The sequence below is a fragment of the Zonotrichia albicollis genome, chromosome 2 (assembly GCF_047830755.1).
Source record: "Zonotrichia albicollis isolate bZonAlb1 chromosome 2, bZonAlb1.hap1, whole genome shotgun sequence".
NCBI classification, from domain to species: domain Eukaryota; kingdom Metazoa; phylum Chordata; class Aves; order Passeriformes; family Passerellidae; genus Zonotrichia; species Zonotrichia albicollis.
This window is the reverse complement of record NC_133820.1, coordinates 98,978,039-98,993,644: the sequence shown is the minus strand read 5'-3', so window position 1 is coordinate 98,993,644 and position 15,606 is coordinate 98,978,039. Positions and strand designations below refer to the sequence as shown.

The 15,606-nt window shown below is 42.7% G+C and overlaps 1 long non-coding RNA gene across 1 annotated transcript in view; it reads right to left on the bottom strand.

The window, feature by feature from the left end:
• The window catches only part of LOC141728247 (uncharacterized), a 34,242-nt gene that overhangs the window by 17,012 nt on the left and 1,624 nt on the right, over positions 1 to 15,606 (bottom strand). The window lies entirely within an intron of this gene.

Sequence of the window (15,606 nt, the reverse complement as noted above, 5' to 3'; positions counted from 1 at the left end):
AGATGGAATATGTGTTCTGAAAGGGGAAAACAAGAGCAAACTTAGAATTTAGGGGAGTTTCTGTTTGCAATTTGAAGAATGTATGCATAGACAGTAGTATTTGCTATTCTGAAATAAATTAGTCTGTGATCTTGTTCACTGAACATGCAAGCCCACAAGAAAAAACACAAAAGGAAACATTGCAATAAATCCAGCTGAAATGCAGGCCCTGTCATCATACATTCGCATTTGCATCAAGCTCACATTCACAATAACATGATTCTTAAATTTTCTTTAATTTAAAAATAGGAACAAGCAGCACATCTCAACGTCCCTTAAAATGAAAGCCAGGCCACTCAACTGCCTGGATAGGGATTATTAGCTCGAAATCTCCCATCCTATAAGGAATTATAAATCAGTAGAGATGTACTGTTACAGTGTCTCCCAGGACCATTTATGCAACTCCTGTCAAGTGTGAATTTGAACTGATTTGATATTCTGTAGTCATTTTTCAAACACCAGTGTTACAAATCAGCTGTAAGAAGCTAAGGTTACATATGTCAAGAGCTGTGACTTGAGAGCACATATGCCTACTTGCAGTTTAAAATAATGGGGAACACAGTCCTATAGATACAGATCTTTCTTTTCCTCTTCTTTTTTTCTTGCTCCCTAGAAAAAAATGTATTAGCCACACAGTGCTATGGATTGCTCATGATTTACAAATCCTTGCAGGTAAGTAGAATGAACACTAAGCACAAGGAGTACATCCATTTTGGAAAGCCACTATGGGAAGCATACCCATCTTTAAAAGATCTCCCTGAAAGATATTCCCCAGCCCTCTCACTGCTGTCATACTTCTCAAAAAGTACTAAAACCAAGCTTTTGCAGCCATGTCCACTTAATGGTTTAAGCATTGTTAGCAGACACATCGTTTCAGGTGCCTGGGATCTGGATGACTTGGATGCACCTTCACTTGAGGGAAGAGCTCCTGAATCCAGGCAGACAGCAGTGCCTAAGCAGGGCAATAATCTCCAGTCCCTTCTACATTATCAGTACCTGATGCAGAGCCCCAGACAAGACCTCCCATCCAGCTGGGTTGAGAAAAGTACATTCCTACAGGTGTTCCTCAGGATAACAAGCAAACCTCTTAGGAAAAGAGTGAACCAGGCCATAGTTCCAGGTTGGGGGTTTTGGTTTTTTGTTATGGGGTTTTCTTTGCAGGCAATACAGCAGGAGTTTTGTTACAAACTGAAAGCAAGCCTTAACATAAACAAGCCCTCTCTCCGGATGAGACCCTGCTCTGAGCTGCCCATTGGTACTTATTTGTAATACTGGTGTTGGAAAAATGAGCACAGAAAATCAAATCAGCAGAAACTCTCACTCCCAAGACAGGCTCCACAGTCCCAACACCAGCCACAGTGCACCCTCTGCCAAGGGCCTGGGACCTGTTCCACCACACCAAGTGTGATCCGTCTTCATGTCATTCTCGCACATCGAACACTAGCAGCAGCTAGCAGGAAAAAGTTAACTAGGCTTAATGGTCCTTTAATGTGATTAATAGAGTATTACTTAGTGGCATTCTAAACTCACTGATGAAACAGAAGAAAAAAAAAGAGGAAGCTAAGAGTGATAAAAGTTCATTGAACTTCAAGGATACAAAATATAAACAGGGTGTCTGCTTCTGCAAGTGAAGACAACCTGGTCAGTCTGGATTCAGTGAATTGTTTTTATAGCTCTCTCCATGATGCTGAATGGACCAAAAGATTAAAAACAGGCTTAGATGAGGCAGACATAATTTGTTCTTGTTTCATCAGAACATAAATTTTGACTGGGGAGGAATGTAAATATCTAAGTTTAGGTCTCTAACTAGCTTGAGCTAATAGTTTCTAATCAAAACAAGGTATTCTTTGGTGTGTATGAAGTTATTTGAGTTAAAACATGGCAAGAGTGGAGGATTTAAGCTTAAATGCTGTAAATAAGGTATACATGGCAATTTTTTCTGTACTGGCTTCTTTATACCATGCTCACAAAAATCATCATCTTTATCCAGAGAAAACCAAAAGAAGAGGATAAAGCTGTCCTGTCTGTTTCCAAGCATAAGACAGGGGTAAATTGATACCCACTTCACATGCTTTCATAAAGCTCCTGTAAAAGCACGAATAGGTGCTTTGAGATGATAGAAGGCAGTTGGAATGCTGAAAGCAATCCAAAATTCTCTTTTGATTATAGATTTATAATGCATGCTTTCTGAAAATTTTACACTAAAGAAACAGAAGTGACCCAACTGGGTCTGCTTCTTCAGTTCAGCTGTTCTATTCACCTTTCATTTGCCTTACTGGTGACAATTTAAAACATGTGGGTCAGGCACAACTGGTTCATAATGAAGAGGTGACATTTGGATTACATTGCATTTATGAAAGTATTATTAAATACTCTCATAATTATTTAAGAAGAAGACTGCACTAACCAGTGTCTTCCTAATTTTAAGTAGTGTTGCAAAGTTTTCACCATCTTAGTTGCCCTCTCTAAAATAACCTGGACAGATTCTAATTCCACTACAGCTCCATTTTGAGCAAGACAGCAGAAACAAAAACTTTGGATTTCAGCACAAAGTATCCCAACCTCAGCACTGAACCCCCTCAGTAGCATTTTCCCAGATAATATTCTTCAGATTACTTCTGAACATCAGTCAATTTCCAATTCACTCACAACTTCCTACCTGTGAAAATTATTCATTTCCAAAATTACGTATTAATATGAAAGACACCTTGGTTTATCTAGCTAACACAACAAAATAGCACTGTAGTATGAAGTAGGCTCAAAAAATAAGAAACACTTGAAAGTCAATTTTTTTTTTTTTTTTTTTTTTTTGCTTCCAGACTGTTTGGAGCTTTAGTTGCAGAAGACAGAACGGTGCAAACAGGACCCCCATACAAAAACTATGGCCCACAAGAGCTGCACAGGAGAGGCACCTTCAACTTCAGAACTCTGAGAAAGCTTTCTGCACTGTCATAACAGGACAGGAAGATCGTCTATTTAACTGAGATGCAATTTAGTGCCTAGCACCCCTGACAGCTCTGGAGGTCACTGTCTAATGCTGCATGAATCATCTGTGACTTTCCAAGGAGCAATTCCCACAAGCACAAAAGCACAGCCAGCTTTTGTGAGTGCCTCAATACCAGAGCATTTAGCACACACAGTCAAACGTGTGTAAGGTGAAGTAGTTGTGGTTCTTTTGACATGGAAGACACAAATTGGCTTTGATAGATCTAGAACTCCATGTACCAACCAGGGCTGAGTGGGTTGGAAGGGATACACCTCCTGCTAAATATCAAGGGGAGCTCCATCTTCATTGTGCTGCTCGTGCTTTCAGATCCAGGTACATCTTCCAGGCATAGCATGGAATTCCAGATAACCCTGCCTTACTACCCTTCACTGCATCTGGGACATATTACCAGAAAACTAGACTTTTAGAATGTTCTGAATGACTACAAAGAGGAAATAATTGAAATCTTGTAGACTGGCATGGAGAAGCTCTTACTGTGAAGACAGCATGGGCAGTGTGGGCAATGCATGTCAAATCTACTTTATTAAAAGGAAGTCATAAATAGCTTAAGGATGGCATAAAACCAGACAGATAGCAAAAGGAAGTATTGAAAAGGCTTTTTCAATTAAGGGTAAGACCTTTCTTCTTGAAGTGGTTGAAAAAAGAGTCTAGGAAAGGGAGATAAGGTCAGGTTATCAGATAATGCAGTCTTCCTGGGTGGCAAGATATCTGCCAAATGAAATGAGACAGCATGAATGCTAGAGATGCCAGACAGGGGCTGGTTACAGTAATTAAGGTCTGAAAACGCCTAAAAACCAGTACAGACAGCTCAACCAAGACATCTGACCAGGGTACAGCTGCAACCCACACAGCCAACAAGATATTCACCTACTCGGTCAGCACTGCATTCTCCTCTGGCATACTGTCCGTGCCCCTCCCCAAGCAGAGAAGATCCTGCAGAGACACATGGAGAATGAGAATGAGTGAGTTGGGGGTCAGAGGGTGTAAAGGCAGAGGCAGAGACTATCACCAGAAGAGATTGAAAGGAATGAGATTTGTTTATCTCAGAAAAGAGGCAGATAGGAAGGCACACAGTAAGATAAAATACCAAATACTCTAGAGAAGAAATATCTGACATTTTTCTCTAACTTGCTGCATAACACAAGAATAAAGGAACATTCAATGAAATGAAGACCTCATGCATTCAAAGCTGATCAAATGAAAGTCTCTTTCACATAATGTGTAATTGGACAGTGGAAGATATCACCACAGGAAGCACTGAGGTCAAGAACTGTGCAGGATTCAAAGAAGGATTGGATGGCTATATGGATCACAGGAATATCCAGGCAGAACAATTATGCTAAACTTTGGAAAAAGTAAAAAGACAGGCTTTCAGAATTTAAGCCAGTACCTGACTACAGGAAAATTAAAATAAGGTTTCTATAAGGGCAGATTATCCCATATCTTTCTTGGAGGTCCTTCTGTCCTTGCAAGAAGTTGATGCTGTTCTCTTTAGGTCAGAACATCAGTCTGCATGAACTACACAACTTCTATTTCCCACTTCCACATAAGCTTTAGAGGCACTGAATAGCTTTGTGTAGCTGCAATAAAGTCAGCAAATTCAAACTCTTCTTTTTTCACTAGTGATACAGCCATGGCACCCCCTGCAGTTAATCAGCACAAGGTGTTTTTATCTCAATTTCCTTTTTCATAGTGTGGTTACAACAGTGGAGCTGCAACCCTGCAGACATGGAGTGACAGCATTCCCTACCTCCCTCACCTCACCCCAGAGACAAGCTCAGTCTTGTCAGCTCCTTTTCACTGTCTTGCATTCCCTCTTACAGAGGGGGCAAAACTTGATCAGAACCTGAGCTTAATCCAGTAGCAAGCTCTCTGTTGGGAAGTTTGTGCAAATGAACCTCTAATTTCCTGACAATACACCCCAAATACTGTCTTCTCTGGCCATGGTGCTAAATGGAAGAGCCCAGGCCTCCTATCAATGTCCATGCAGTTAATCAGTGTGCTCTAAACCATGTCTACCAGCTTCAGGACCTCAGGGCTCAGCAGGATATACAGGCTCCATCCAACTCCTGCAGCAGTAGCAGCAGTTCTGTATTTACACCACACATACAGCAGTTCTGTATTACACAGCACAAGTCAGTAAATTTACTTCAAGTGCCTCTCTAATCCCCGCCCAACCAGGCACTATTTTTCTAAGCATAGACCGTTTCCTATGCTATCCCATAGTTTCCCAGACAGGCATAGGCACCTGAAACCTATTTAATTGCAGATTTAGTGCTTACATACCCTTTTGCAGGTATTCCTGCTTCCAGTTTTTCCCTCCTTCCCTAGCCTGGTAAACTACCTGTAGACCTCAAATTCAGCCTGTTGCTGTCCCAGCTTTTCACAAGCTGTACAACAATCTCACACCTTTTCACAAGCCCAACAATCTCTATCTTAACTAGACCTGAAAGAAGACAGGGCAACATTTACCTTCCTCCTACCCTTTTCTCCTCTTTGAATGTGGTTTGGGGGAACCCACATTCAGTATGGCTTGTGTGCAAAGGTTGTTCACTCTAATAGCGGGCAGATAGGTACAGCTTAGGAATCTGCACAAACAGAATCCAAATAAAAACAAACCCCGAGGCCCTGAGGAGAGATTCTTCCCTTAAATGATTTTTCTACTTTTATCTGTGTCTTTATTTGTCCTCCTGCTTGTTCCACAGGACACCTCCATGTACTGCAATTGTGCATCATTCACTTGACTGAGTTATGTGCTCCTGAAGCTGTATTTCACCATAGCCAACTCAATGGAATCAGAAGGTAACTGTCCTTACCTTGTGCAGCAGTTTGTGAAGTTTCTGCTCTCTGCTCAGTACCACTCCTTAATTTTTACAATCTTGTATTACTACAACTATTTTCGGGTATCTGTACTGATCATTACTGTAATTTTAAAATCTCTTTAAGGTCTCTTTGACCCCTCAGAATGAGCCTCTTAACTTTGCCTCAGAACTGAAATCATTGAAACCATTAAGAGTTTAGTTGCTTTATAATGCACCTTTCTCCAAACATAACCTTCCTGAGACAGTGACCCATGCTCCATGCAGTAGTCTGGGGCCTAATAACCATTTTCCAGGGGACTGTATTGCCTCTTTGGTGGTGCATTATAGCTCACTGTTCCATCGGTCTAGTGTCTTGTTTGCCTTTTTTATTGCAGCTGTGCACTGAAGTGACATTTCCTATGTGCTTTTTTTCCACAGTAACCCCTTTCTCTCTCTGATCAGTGTGTTGAATGTAACACCCACTCCCTACATTTGCTCTTTGTTCCCAGACTAATTACTTTTCATTTTCTACACCAAGCAGCATTTGCCATCTGCTGGCTCATCAACTAAATGATCCAAATCCCTTTTGAATCCGCTTGCATTGTTCCTTATCGCTTCTCTGTGCTTCCAGTTTTACCATCCAGCCAGTGGAGATTCCTTGTACACAGTGCTCAGCTGAGGCACAGTAGCAGAGAAATGGGAAACCACATGATCTTCTCACACCCAGGGCAGAGCATCCTGCCTGCATTTGCCACTTGCTGCATTCATACAGAAAAGAAGGGTTCCCCTTGGAAAAAATTAGGCTCACATATGCTTCAGCCTGCTGGAGATAAAGGATGGCTTTAAGCCCAGGCCCTGTGCTGGAGGACAGTGCAAGGCAGTCTCTTACACCAGGGATCCCAAGACAGGATGCAGCTTTCAGAGACCTCATCTGGTGTCCCCACACCAAGATACAGTAGGTGCTCCACTGCTCACCTCTCAGCTCCCATAATGTGTCCTGAAAGAAGAGGCACATTCCACATCTCCTCACACCTTGTCCTGTTGGTGTGTGCACATCTGCACATGGGGAAAGGGGAAAAGGAAAGATGAACATGGAAACAAGATGAGATTTCACTCATATAGAAACCAGCACCATGACAGCCCTACAGGCAAAAGTATCGTTTTCCCCTCAGCCCACCAAGGCAATTTCTGAAAATCCAGCAAAAGACCTAATTGTGGGTGACCCAATTGTGACCTTATGGTACCTGAAGGGAGAATACAAAACGATAGACAGAGACTGTTTGCAGGGGCAGGTAGTGACAGAACAAGGGGGAATGACTTCAAAGTGAAAGACAGTAGGTTTAGATCAAATACTAGGAATAAATTCTTTACTGGGAGGGTGATGAGGCATTGGGACAGGTTGTCCAGAGAAGCTGTACATGTCCCATTCCTGGAAGCCCTCAAGACCAGTTAGATGAAGGGCTGAGTAACCTAGTCTAGTGGAAGATGTTCCTCCCTATGGCAAGGGGGGTTGGCACTAGATGATCTTTAAGGTCCCTTTCAACCCAGGCCATTCTATGATGAATTTATGAACTTGTTCTGAAATACCTCAGGAAATGTCCAGTGTGTGGAAGGCCAGATGTGTGTGTAAGAATCAGGGGTCAGCTGGGGACATCCACTTTTTTCCAGGCTCTGAGAACCAGAATAGTGCAGGATAATAGTGCACTGTGCTGAAGCATGTGCCACACAGCATTCTCTTGGAAACTCTTTCCTGTCTCAGCAACAGGAAAGCCTGACTTGCTGGTCTGTTGCCTTTGCCTTATTTTGTTTGTCATTTAAGGAAAAAAATGTCTTGGATCACCCAGAGTGATCCAAGAGCAATGTTCAGGATTATTTTTTTTGGTCTTCCCTTGAAAGCATTGCACAGACTTTATGCATTAGCAGTTGCCTACCCAAACTACATTCAGGTGAGAGAATTAGACAATCTATGCATTGCTTGCAAATTTTCTAGTCATTTATGTGGAATATGACCACAGAATGGTTCATTCAGAAGGTTACCATTTTGCAGCTGTTTTAGGGTCCACATGTAAAATGATCTATTTTTTTTCTTTGCAGTTCATTGATTTACTGAATCCCAAGTTCAGAAAGACTGAGCTTGATTTCAAACATTTGCTGCTCCCATTTATAGTGTTTTTACATGGTGATTTGAGTTAGGACTGCAAAACATAGATAAATCTTTAATAAGCTATGAACGTCACAGGAAATAATTTGTGCCATGCCTTTCTCGGGCAGGCAATCAGCATAACCAGCCAAACTAACTTGTCCTTGCTTGTGATTGGAGACACTACTTTTTATCTCAAATTTTTCATGTTTAAAATCAGCTGCAGTTCTAGATGCTTGGCATTTCTGAAAACAATTTTTAACTCTAATTGAGCATGGAAAAATTAGCATTTACTCCTTACTACACTCACATCCTCTGCTCTGCTACAACAGTGCAGTAGGAAAAGGGAGTTTTGCTAATTCATGGCATTCTTTATTAATATGTAAATCAGAGGAATTCATCACAGTCATGAGTGGTAAGATTTTTCATAGTCTTCCTTTTAGTCTCAGGTCTCTAATAAAAGAATGGAGCTCCAAGCTGAATTTCACTTAGTCTGAGATTTTCACATGAGTCTGAAGAGTTAGCATTCTGAGAGAATAGTGACAGCCAATATTCAGCATTTTTAAACAGTAAAACTGCTGCAAGCTAGTTTAGACCTGTCCCTGTACATCACAGCTGTATCATTTTTGCAGCACACAGCCTCACAGAACTGCCTGGAATTCAGGAGTGTGATTGGACCATGCATCTCTAGGATTATTCAATTCACTGGAACTTCTCAAAACCTTCTCTACCATAACATTTGGACCCCACCCATAACCTCAGTCTTGGTCTCCCTTCTGGGAAATTTGCATACAATGAAAATACAAGAGGAATCTTGCAAAAAGGGAAGGATTCCAATGTTCCTCAATGACAGTATGATTTGCTCCATATCATAATATGAAGCAATTGAAATTCTCTCCAAAACCACTGCAGAGGCCTCTGTCTATATGCAACCCAACCAAACAAAAAAACCCAAAACTGTACTGACCAGTCTCCTCCTCTGGCTCACAAACATCCTTGGGATATTTTTGTACCTCTAGCCTCAGCTCAGACGTTTTTCCTTTTCTACTACTTTCTACTAGTAGCATGGTCATAACACTCATGCCACTTCATCCTTGCTGACATGCTGTCTTCTTTTTTCCCATTCTACTATCCACATTCTACTTGTTTATCTCTTCTTTAGTGTTGTGGCAATTCTGACTCTCTCTAGGACTCCGCACTGGGCTGAGAGCCAGCACAGGCCTGATCCATTCAAGGGGCTGTTTTCTCACGAGCTGTCAGTTTCCCTGTACCTCAGAACAGCCAAAGGATAAAGTGTTAAGAAGACTGTGATGCATGGCAGAGAAGTGAGAAGAATATGAAAGACTGACTTTTGTGACTAACATTCATCTTGGCTATTATCAAACATTCCAAAGCCCATTTACATATGAGCTAGTCACCCTAGAGTCTGTATAGTCAGGTACATTCAAGGCTTGCTCAGCTGTGGGTATCTAAATTAGGACAAATTAATTCAACCCTTCACTTCTGGTTCAAATTGCACCTTCTGTATCAGCATTCACTAAATCCACTACATCCACTCTGCTGATGCCAATACTATTTTTCAATACTTACATTCTTAAAAATAATACAAGCTGTAACATGAAGAAAAGTATGCCAGAGTACAGTTCTATCTTCCAAAGTACCTCAGGATCCTTTCTGCCTGTTAACTGCACGTAGCATTAGAATCTGTAACTTGTTTGGTATTCACTGTTATTCAGGAACCCTGAGAGACAGAACAAATACACTGACTAATTTCTAGCACGGAGAAGCTGAGCTCTCCTATGGCTTTAGAGAGAAAGAACCCCAGCAATAATTCATTGCCCTCTGTGCAGAGAGAAGAGAATGTGTAAGCCTGTTTGAATGTTGTCAATGGCATCCATTAAATCTCTGATTACAATACTCACAAAAAAAAATCTTGGTGGGAAGTAAAATATATGGACTTCCATATAACTGAGATCTCAAACAATTCTGAGGAGAAGGAAAACACTGTCTCCAAACAAAAAAAGGGAAAAGAACTGGAGGTAACTGGCCTCATAAGAGAAAAATCCTTCCCCTTCCTTAACACAAACTGCCTAGAGGTCACAGAGAAAGAGATTTCAGAGAGTAAGAACTCTCCTCCTATGCAACTTGTAAACAGGCCAGCAAGGGGCCTTGCAAAGTCCTGCAGTCAGCAGGGAATCCATCTGCTGGGTCACTGTCAAGAGAGATCCATGTCTGAATATGGAGAAACAAGTGAGAGACACAGCTTTAGGCTTCTTTATGTCATTTGGATCCAGTATGCCTACCCAGGGTTTTGTTGTTGGTTTGAGGTTTCTTCCAGTTGCCTAACAGTGATTTTGTTGTTTTGAATAGACTGTCCTGTGTTGTAGCAAGCAACTGCTTTAGGCAGAACCCTGTAACAATGTCTGTGTCCAAGCTCAGCTGGGAACAGTCAAGAAACTGTAAGAATCACAGCAAATGAGATCAAGGTCTCCACTTCAACTTCTCTTTAAAACAGAGAGGCAAAACTTGCAATCAGTGAGTATTAGCCTAGGAAGACTACAAAAATAAAAGGTAAATGGAATAAAGGCACGCATTATATACATATACGTGCACAGTATACTCTTACTTAATATCTTTGAGTATTGAGCCACACTTTCAGAGTCATTAAAAATGGGGCTGCAGGTGGCAATCCAATCATATATTTTTGCCCTTTACACAAGGAATATTGCATGGAGGGAACTGCTGAAATGGAGATACCAGAGCACTATTGAGATGATGTAGAAATCTTTGCAGATGTGCAATTTTCATCTAAAATAAATTCTACTGCAGTGTCCTAAACTGCTTCAGCACAAAATTAACCAAAGTAAAACTTATTTTTATGTATTCTTCCCAGTTGCAAGGGCAGATGCAGCCCTGGTGTATGACTGGGGGAGGATTCTTCACCATTCAGCTGTGCCCACAGGATCTGCACCAGCAAAGAATGTTGCACTCACCAATGGTAAAGAGCAAGAGGAAGACAAAACCAAGAGGTTTTTAGACTCTTCAGTAAATCAACACTTTGTGTAAAATAGGCCTGATGCATTGCTCCATTCTGGACATTAGTGCACCTCTCCAAAATGACTACTGGATGGGTAAATAGGTTCATAAAATAAAGGCACGTGCCAGCATGTTCTACTCTTCTTAGCTGGGCAGTACATGAGACAAATATATATTGGTAACACCTTTCCCTTCAAGCACTGGTCCTGTGATCTGCAGTAGTAACTCAACAACCATATTGCTCTATCATTAGCAAAATGCCTGAAGCTAAGGTTGGCTCTGATTCCTTCCAACAGCCTTTCCAGGTTTGTTTGTTTTTCATAATTGCTTCACTTCCCATAATTTTTAACCGAGGTCTTTATTCTTGCCTTGAGAATGCCTTCTGTGCAAAGAGCCTCTCTGCCACTTCCCCTAATGCCAGGCCCAAATGGAGACTGCTGCTGTCTGGAAGGTTTGATTTTATGTTATTTTATCCTTTCAGGACTGTTCTTAGTTCCATACTGAGAAAAATTTTTAAAGGGTGGGGGGGGTGGCGCAGATTGTTTGCAATTGTAGATTGTCCTAGAGGTTTAGCAGGTTTTTGTTGTTTGTTGGGGTTTTTTTCTGTTATGTTTAAAAATCATACCAGAGAAACAGGGATTTATATCCCTGGCTAGAAATCTTCCTTAAGTTCTTTCACTCTTGAAAGAGTGAGAGCAGCTCTGCTCAGTAGAACTAATTAATCATAATTGTAATAAAAGATTTATTCCACTTCAAAATATTTGACTGCATTGTGGTTTAGGAGCTAATAGGCATCATGATTAAAAAGTAGGTGTAGGCAGTGATATGCAATAATGCTACAACCAAACGCTGCAGATGAGATTTTACAACAGCACTTTCACTGGTTAGCATGAAACAATAGTGCTCGGTCAAGAAACTACTGCAATAATCCTGCAGCTTTTACATGTCAATATTTAGGGCATTACTACAGCAGACTGTGTTACTACAGCATTGCAGGAGTTGTGAAATGCGTCTCTGTCGTTCATAAATTGCCTCGGCCCTGCGAGAGACTCGCGAAACTACAGACGGCCAGGCTTCCCCTCCCTCCGGCTCCGCGCCCGGCTCCTGAGGGGCGGGAGGGCGGCGGGGCTGTGAGCGGGGCTCTGCGGAGAGCGGCGGGGCTGCCGGCAGGGGCTGTCCGGAGAGCGGCTCCTGAGGGCCGGGAGGACGGCCCGAGGGGCGGGAGGACAGGGGGGCTGTCAGGGGGGCTCTCCGGAGAGCGGCTCCCGAGGGGCGGGCGGACGGCGGGGCTGTGAGCGGGGCTGCCGGCGGTGCCCTCCGGAGGGCGGCCCGAGGGCAGAGGGCGCGGGCCGTGCCCGCAATGCAGCACCGCCTCTCCGGGCGCCGCCCGGGGCGCGCAGCAGCCTTGTCCCCCCGCCGGGCTGCCACCGGGACGCGGCTGCCCGGGGCTGTGCCGGCCGTGCCGGTCCCGGATCCCGGCTGGCTGCCGCAGGGTTTCCGTGTGTAACACGTGTTTGTGCCGAGAACAGCGCCACAGTGACGGCCACGGCCTGAGCCACTCGCGGGCAGCCGGGCTGGCTGTGCTGGGGATCGGAGACATGGCTATGGAACAGCCTTCCGTGCCTTGGGCGGAGACAAACACCTGAATGAACTACAAGGCTGAACCTGTTGGTATGAAAGGGTCCAGAGACAGAGATGGATTCAGTGTCCCCTCTTCTCATCCCTCTGCTGCCCGAATAAAAATCACCTCTGAATTTGCAGCCGAGAACTGAACCTGAGTTTGAGTTGAACACACCCAGCATGAATTTGATGCAGGTGATCCTTCCAAGAGCTCCTGAGCCAGGAGAACTACCGAGTGAGAAGTAAAGATCTTTCTCCCATACGACAAGGAAAAGGCCCACTGTAGCTGTTCTCAATTGTTTATTTGTCTGTCAGGACCGCTGCTTACAGTAGCTGCAGGCTGAGACTGCCATGGTAAAGCAGGGAGCAGCAATTGGCTGTCAGTTTCACCTCATGGACCTCGCTGGAAATGGATGAAGGTGGCAAAGACACCTTCTACTATGCAATCAACTTGGCTCTGGTAGAGCCAAGCAGTTGGAAATTCTCTGCCCTTTAAACATAACTACCTGCAGACCAGCAAAACAGCAGGCAATGGCACAGGCCAAGTTTTCTTCTTCCTCTGTGGAAAGGCAGAACATTGGTGCTCTGTTGGCCCTTGCATTGCTGTGTAATTGACAGGCCAACATCGCCCTGGGAAACACGTGAGACTAGAAAGAATACACAGAAATATCAGCATGGGGAAGGATCTTCCCTTGGTGGCTTTACAGGCCCTTTCTAACAATTTGAGATGCCACTACAGAAACCTTCAGGTGCCATGGCAGCCATAGTCACTGCTTGGTAACACCTCCTATATTAGCCTGCAAGTAGCATGACCTTGAACTTCTCTAGTTTCACCTGGAAACCTTTGTGCTGAAGGTACTGAAATTACATCAGACATACTTTCCATAAATTGGAGCAGATTTTGACTCAGAAAATGAGATTTACAGGTAAGGGCTGCTCAACAACACCACCTCATTGAGAATGCCCAGCTAAAACCTCAGTCCCACTGAACACCTAGTGCCTCTCTCCCCATCCTCAGATTGGATTCCAAACTCAAGGAAGAGAGCAAGAATGCTTTTAGTGAAGTCAGCAGGCTTGAACCAGGCTTCACCCTGTAAATACTTACCAACGACTCAGCAATAAACTCAGTTCCCAATCTGGCTACTATAACCTCAGATGTTTCTCTGTCAGTTCAGGAGCTGGTTGGTGAAGATGAGTTACACCATCAGGGTGTTAACAGACAGAAGATAACTCACTACTGTTATTTTTTGGCCCTTTTCCTAGACTTTACTATTTTCATCCTCTTTTTAACATTAATTCTATTTTCTGTTTCTTCCTAAACTAATATTGGCCTATTTTAGCTAACTGTATCTATTCTTTGCTGAAAGTATAGAATGGCTGTTTCAGTTTTTTTCGCTGGTAACTCTTACCCCAGCTATATTTCACAAAACAAAATAGCTGTCTCCATATGCCTCTCTAAATAATTGTTGGTTACTCTTATAATTTGCTTATATGTCAGTTTATATTTAAAAATAAAATACAATCATTGACTAACCATTTTAAAGCTGTTCTTGCTAACTTAAATTAATCCCTATTCCACTTGTCTTTCTGCCTTCCTGCTCCACAACTGCCCCCTAGAGAAATAGCTCTGTAAGAAAAAAAATAATGCACATATCCAGCCATGCAATACTTTTAACAGTTAGTTTACTCTAGACTGGCAAGGACTGGGATTGGTAGAGACATTTTCTGGCAAAACTGGAAAATGTTGGGCCAGTGAAATGGATATATTCTAGATAACATATATTTTCTGAACAGTATTTTTCAGAACTTTTTTTTTCAGATAATGTAATTGCTGATAAAAATTAGACTGAAAGCAGCCAGCCACAATGTCTCCAAAATTTGACTTAAAGCTGGTCAAAACTCTAGTTAGTGCTTCCCTCTGGCAGGAAACACTCATACAGTGAAGACAAGTTTCATTAAAATACTGAGCAAAAGCCATATATTTGGGGTTTTCTCATGAAGGTGCTAAGAGCTGAGCCATAAGTTTTTCTCAAAGTGAAATGCAGCAACCACTCTGGCTAAAATAGCTGATGCTCAGCTGAGAGACACAGACCTGAACTTGAGTTTTCCTTATCCTGCATGGATATCTTGAGCAGTGTGTAACTAGACACAGGTGAAAGGCTGGACATTCATTGAGTTTTGACGTTATTACGCAAAGTAGAGAAAAAATATTTGAAATTGTAACATTTTTCACAGAACAAAACAACTGTGGCTATAGAGATGGAGAAAATAAGGTTCCCCATAAGCCCTTGTCTTACAGTGACAGCTTCATCCCTGGAACTAAATCCATCTGGGTCTGAGTCCATCTGACTGGCGTGGTTATAACCAAATTGGAGTTTTGCCTAGCATCAGTGGGGACCCCTAGCTGATCTGTTTATGTGGACACAATTGTGGGACTGGGGCTATTTGCTATTTATATAACAAATTCCATATACCAGAATCAGAAGTAGTCAATAGTAATTTTTATGTAAATTGCATAAAGTAGCACAATGTATAAGATTGGTGTTTCTCTCTTATTTCCCCTACATTCCCATACCACTATTACACCTGCTTTCCTATACAAGAATCTCCACATACCCTATGTTTTCCCCCAGATTTGGCCTTCCATTCTTCTCAGCTTCCACATGGATACACTTCAGAGTATCCCCAGTGTACTGAAAGGAGGTTGTAACCAGGTGGGGCTTCACTCTCTTCTCCCAGGCAACTCCTGACAGGGCAAGCTGTGCCAGGATAGCTCTGGGCTGGACATCAGGGGGAATTTATTAATAGAAAGAGTTGTTAAATATTGGAATGGGCTGCACAGGGAAGTGGTGGAGTCACCATCCCTGGAAGTGTTCAAGAAACAACTGGATGTGGCACAGTGCCATGGTTTAGTTGATAAGGTGGTAACTGGCTAGAGGTTGGACTTGACAATCCTGGAATTC